The following is a 6,000-nucleotide window of genomic DNA, read 5'->3' on the forward strand; positions in this document are numbered from 1 at the left end:
ATATTTGTTGACTAATAACTAGAAATAAAGGGTCAAACTTATCTACACTACTATTAGAGAAAGGAGGTTTGGGGATTTCCTCTAATGCTGCCCACTCCATTCTCCAACCATTATATTGTAGTTTAAACAAATTACCAACATAATTGAAACCAGGATGATTATATTGTGTTAGTTTGACAAATAAAATATGCAGAATTTTAAAATATTGTGTGCAGAATTTTTAATGTTTTGGAGCAGAATTTTTAAATTTTTGGCACAGAATTCCCCAGGAGTAATGATTGGAGGATAGCTAATGTAATGCTTATTTTTCAAGAGGCAATGCTGGCAATTAAAGGTCAGTAAGCCTAATTTCAGTACCAGACAAAATGGTGGAAACTATAGTAAAAAAACAGAATTATCAGATACATAGATGAACTTGATTTGTTGGGGAAGAGTCAACACAGCATTTGTAAAGGAAAGCATGCCTTCCCAATCTATTAGAATTCTTTGAGGGGGTCAACAAATGTGGACAAGGGTGATCCAGTGCATATTGTTTACTTGGACTTTCAGAAAGCCTTTGCAAAGGTCCCTCACCAAAGGCTCTCAAGAAAAGTAGGCAGTCTTGGGTAAGAGGGAAGGACCTTTCATTGATCAGTAATGGGTTGTAAAACAGGAAACAAAAGGTAGGAATAAATGGTCAGTTTTCAGAATGGAGAGCAAGAAATAGTGGTGTCCTCCAGGAATCTGTACTGGGTTCAGTGCTGTTCAACACATTCATAAATGATCTGTAAAAAGGGGTAAACAGTGAGGTGGCAAACTTTGCAAATGACACAAAATTACTCAGGATAGCTAAGTCCAAAGCAGACTGTGAAAAGTTACAAAGGCAGGGATGAAAGTAACATAAAGGACTTACTGGTACTCCGGAGTCCTGAGCAGGGAGGCATGGCCTCAACTGGAAGAGGCAGGCCTTTAAATACCCAGGCCCTTTAAATCAAGATTTAAAGGCCCCAGGGCTCCATTTGTGGCTGGGAGCCCTGGGGCCTTTAAATCACCCCTGGAGCTACCAGCTGCAGAGGCAGTTGGGAGCCCTGGGGCGATTTAAAGGGCCCCAGGCTCTGGCCGCCGCTACCGCAGCGGAGCTCCGGGCCTTTAAATCATCACTGGAGCCCTGCTGCCGCTACCCCGGGGCTCCAACAGCGGGGCTCGGGGGGCACTTTAAAGGGCCCAGGGGCTCCGGCTGCTGCGGGGAGCCCCAGGGGTTCGTGGGGGGGGTGCTTTAAAGGGTCCAGGGCTCCCCACAGCGGCCGGAGTCCCTGGCCCTTTAAATCAGCTCCGGAGCCCTGCCGCTGCTACCCCAGGGCTCTGGCAGCAGGGCTCGGGGGGCACTTTAAATGGCCCGGGGACTCTGGCTGCTGCGGGGAGCCCCGGGGGCTCTGGCCACCTCAGGAGCCCCAGGGGTGCTTTAAGGGGCCTGGGGCTCCCCACAGCGGCCGGAGCCCCTGGCCCTTTAAATCGGCACTGGAGCCCAGCCGCTGCTACCCTGAGGCTGCGGTAGCAGGGCTCGGGGGGCACTTTAAAGGGCCCGGGGCTCCCCGCAGCAGCCAGAGCCCCGGCCCTTTAAATCACCGCTGGAGCCCTGCCACCACTACCCTGGGGCTCCAGCAGTGGGGCTCGGGGGGCGCTTTAAAGGGCCTGGGGTTGCGGCCGCTGCGGGGAGCCCCCAATGATCCATCTAGCCCAGTATCCTGTCTTCCGACAGTGGCCGGAGCCCCGGGCCCTTTAAAGCACAGGCAGAGCCCTGCTGCCACTATCCTGGGGCTCCGGCAGCGGGGCTCGGGGCGGAGGGGGGGGCTTTAAAGGGCCTGGGGCTCCTCGCAGCAGCCGGAGCCCCGGGCCATTTAAAGCGCAGCTGGAGCCCTGCTGCCGGAGCCCCGGGGTAACGGCAACAGGGCTCCAGCCGCACTTTAAAAGGCCCGGGGCTCCAGCCGCTGCAGGGAGCCCGGGGCCTTTTAAAGCGCCAACCTGGGGAAACCAGTCCAGTCTGGCACGGCATACTGGGTCTTGCCAGTATGCTGTACCGGACCGGACCGGCTTACTTTCACCTCTGTACAAGGGGATCTCACAAAACTGGGTGACTAGTCAATGAAATGGCAGATGAAATTCAATGTTGATAAATACAAAGTAATGCACATTGGAAAACATAATCCCAACTGTGCATACAAAATGGTGGGATTTAAATTAGCTGTTACCAAGATCTCAAGAAATAGATCTTGAAGTAATCGTGGATAGTTCTCTGGAAACATCTGCTCAGTGTGCAGTGGCAGTCAAAAAAACCAACAGGATGTTAGGATCCATTAGGAAAGGGATAGATAATAAAACAGAAAATATCATAATGCCACTATATAAATCCACAGTATGCCCGCACCTTGAATACTGCATGCATTTCTGGTCACCCCATCTCAAAAAATATATATTAGAATTGGAAAAGATATAGAGAAGGGCAATAAAAATTATTCTGTGTGAGGAAAGATTAAAAAGACTGATACTTTTCAGCTTGGAAAAAAGACAACTAAGGGGGGATATGATAGAGGTCTATAAAATCATGATTGTGTGGGGATAGTGAATAAGGAAGTGTTATTTACTCCTTCACATAATGTAAGAACCAGGGGTCACCCAAAGAAATAAATAGGCAGCAGGTTTAAACAAACAAAAGAAAGTACTTCTTCATACTGCGCATAGTCAACCTGTGCAACTTGTCAACAGATGTTGTGAAGGCCAAAAGTATAACTGGCTTCAAAAATGAGTTAGATAAGTTCATGGAGGATAGGTCCATCAATGGGTATTAACCAACATGGTCAGGGATGCAACCCGATGCTCTGGGTGTCCCTCGCCTCTAACTCCCAGAAGCTGGAAGTCAATGACAGGAGATGGATCACTTGATGACTACCTGTTCTGTTCATTCCCTCTGAAGCATCAGGCATTGGCCACTGTCGGAAGACAGGATACTGGGCTAGATGGATCATTGGTCTGACCCAGTATGGCTGTTCTTATGTTGTTATGATAATACACTCAGAGCTAAGCTGAAATTCCACTCTTAACTTGCTCTGTTTTGTTTAAATAATTGCAATTTGTTTTCTTTTTTTCTCATTACTGTTAACAAGGGAGTCAAGGAGCTACACCAATTTCCAGCTACTGAGTATCTGGTCCCATTAAATATTAAAGCCATAGTTGTTACAAACCATATATCATTAAGGAATGGTTTCAGTAGGTATCAGAACTTAAGGGGTAAATTTTCCATGCAGCATTTAGAATGAATGGGATACATGCATTTAAATCTCCGGGTATGGCATCCAGAATTTACCCCAGGGTATCCCTACATTTCTATGCCAGGGAAATCCTACTAGTTTCTATTTTGAAACCATGTATATTTTATCCTGCTTTTTGTCTATATTTTCTATTTTTATCCTGGTGCCTCAAGTTTCCTGGCTCTTTCCTACAGTGCAAACTATCAGATAACAGTTACGTTGTTATACCAATAAAATAAAAACCAGCAGGAACTTATTAAAGGGGAAAAGGCAAAATGCCACATTTATTGTGAATACAGAAAGAATCATAGTAAGCAGTTAGTTATAGCTATAACATTCCATTCAATTTCATATTTATTCACACATTTATTCATACATACACACAGAGGTTCTGCAAGTTTATTATCATTGTTACCAGGCTTAGAGTTCCTCATGCCAAGCCACTGACCAGGTGGCCTGGACATGAGGAGGGAGCAGGGCCTTGTCAGATGCACATCTGATGCTCCTAGAAGTTGGTTTGCAGAATCCGACCCCAAGTTCTCAGTTTCTAGAGTCCATTTTTATAGGAATTTATTCCTATGCCAGTCTATGGGAATTGCTTCATCATGCTGTTGCTGAATCAATCAGCAGAGGGCACATTCCTGATGGCTCCGTGTTGTTCTTCAGTTCTCCCGTCCTTGAAGCTGTTGGGTGGATTCCAATCTGCCCTCCGGGGGTCCTCTGGTTGTTTCCACTTGACGCCTTCTTCGGCTGATGGACACTGGATTCTTAGGCCTTGTCTACACTACAAAATTAGGTCGAATTTATAGAAGTCAGTTTTGTAGAAAGTGTTTTTATACAGTTGATTGTGTGTGTCCCCACACAAATGCTCTAAGTGCATGTAGTCGGCGGAGCGTGTCCACAGTACCGAGGCAATCGTCGATTTCCGGAGCATTGCACTGTGGGTAGCTATCCCACAGTTCCCGCAGTCTCTGCCGCCCATTTGAATTCTGGGTAGAAATCCCAGTGCCTGATGGGCTAAAACATTGTCGCAGGTGGTTCTGGGTACATATCGTCAGGCCCCCCTTCCCTCCCTCCCTCTGTGAAAGCAAGGACAGACAATCATTTTGTGTCTTTTTTCTTGAGTTACCACGGCAAGCATGGAGCCCGCTCAGCTAACCATCACCGTCTGTCTCCTGGGTGCTGGCAGACGCGATACTACATTGCTACACAGCGGCAGTTTATTGCCTTTTGGCAGCAGACAGTGCAGTATGACTGGTAGCCGTCGTCGACGTAGTCCAGGGTGCTCTTTTAACTGACCTCGATGAGGTCGGGGCGCCTAGGCAAACATGGGAGTGACTCAGCCAGGCCATTTCCCTTTTAAGTTTCGTCTCATGGCGATTCAGTCCTACCGACAGTCTGCAGCCAGCAGAAGATGATGGCCAGCAGTCATACTGCACCGTCTTCTGCCGAGCACCCAGAAGATGACGATGGCTAGCGGTCGTACTGCACAGTCTGCTGCCACAAGATGTATAAAGATAGATGAAGTGGATCAAAACAAGAAATAGACCAGATTTGTTTTGTATTCATTTTCTCCTCCCTCCCTCTGTGAAATCAACGGCCTGCTAAACCCAGTTTTCAGTTCTATCCTTGAGAGGGCCATTCTGTTTCTCGCAAAGCCACCCCCTTTGTTGATTTTAATTCCCTGTAAGCCAACCATGTAAGCCATGTTGTCAGTCGCCCCTCCCTCCGCCAGAGCAACGCCAAACAGTCATTTCGCGCCCTTTTTCCTGGATTGCCCAAGCAGGAGCAGACGCCATAGCACAGCAAGCATGGAACCCGTTCAGCTCACCACAGCAGTTATCGTGCAGTGTATGCAGAACCAGCACCTGAAAAACCAGGCGAGGAGGCAACGGCAGCGCGGTGATGAGGACATGAACACACTTTCCTCTAAAACAGCGTTCCCCCACAATTTGGAGATCATGGTGTTAATGGGGCAGGCTCATGCCGTGGAACGCTGATTCAGGGCCCGGAAAACAAGCACAGCATGGTGGGACCGCATAGTGTTGCAGGTCTGGGATGATTCCCAGTGCCTGCGAAACTTTCGCATGTATAAGGGCACTTTCATGGAACTTCGTGACTTGCTTTCCCCTGCCCTGAAGCACAAGAATACCAAGATGAGAGCAGCCCTCATGGTTCACAAGCGAGTGGCAATAGCCCTGTGGAAGCTTGCAACGCCAGACGGCTACTGGTCAGTCGGTAATCAATTTGGAGTGGGCAAATCTACTGTGGGGGTTGCTGTGATGCAAGTAGCCAATGCAATCACTGAGCTGCTGCTATCAAAGGTAGTGACTCTGGGAAATGTGCAGGTCATACTAGATGGCTTTGTTGCAACGGGATTCCCTAACTGTGGTGGGGCTGTAGATGGAACACATATCCCTATCTTGGGACCGGACCACCAAAGCAGCCAGTACATAAACCGCAAGGAGTACTTTTCAATGGTGCTGCAAGCACTGGTGGATCACAAGGGATGTTTCACGAACATCAACGTGGGATGGCCGGGAAAGGTTCATGATGCTTGCGTCTTCAGGAACTCTGCTCTGTTTAAACAGCTGCAGGAAGGGATTTACTTCCCAGATCAGAAAATAACTGTTGGGGATGTTGAAATGCCTATAGTTATCCTTGGGGACCCAGCCTACCCCTTAATGCCATGGCTCATGAAGCCGTACACAGGCAC

The sequence above is a fragment of the Lepidochelys kempii genome, chromosome 6, assembly GCF_965140265.1.
Source record: "Lepidochelys kempii isolate rLepKem1 chromosome 6, rLepKem1.hap2, whole genome shotgun sequence".
Lineage (NCBI taxonomy): Eukaryota > Metazoa > Chordata > Testudines > Cheloniidae > Lepidochelys > Lepidochelys kempii.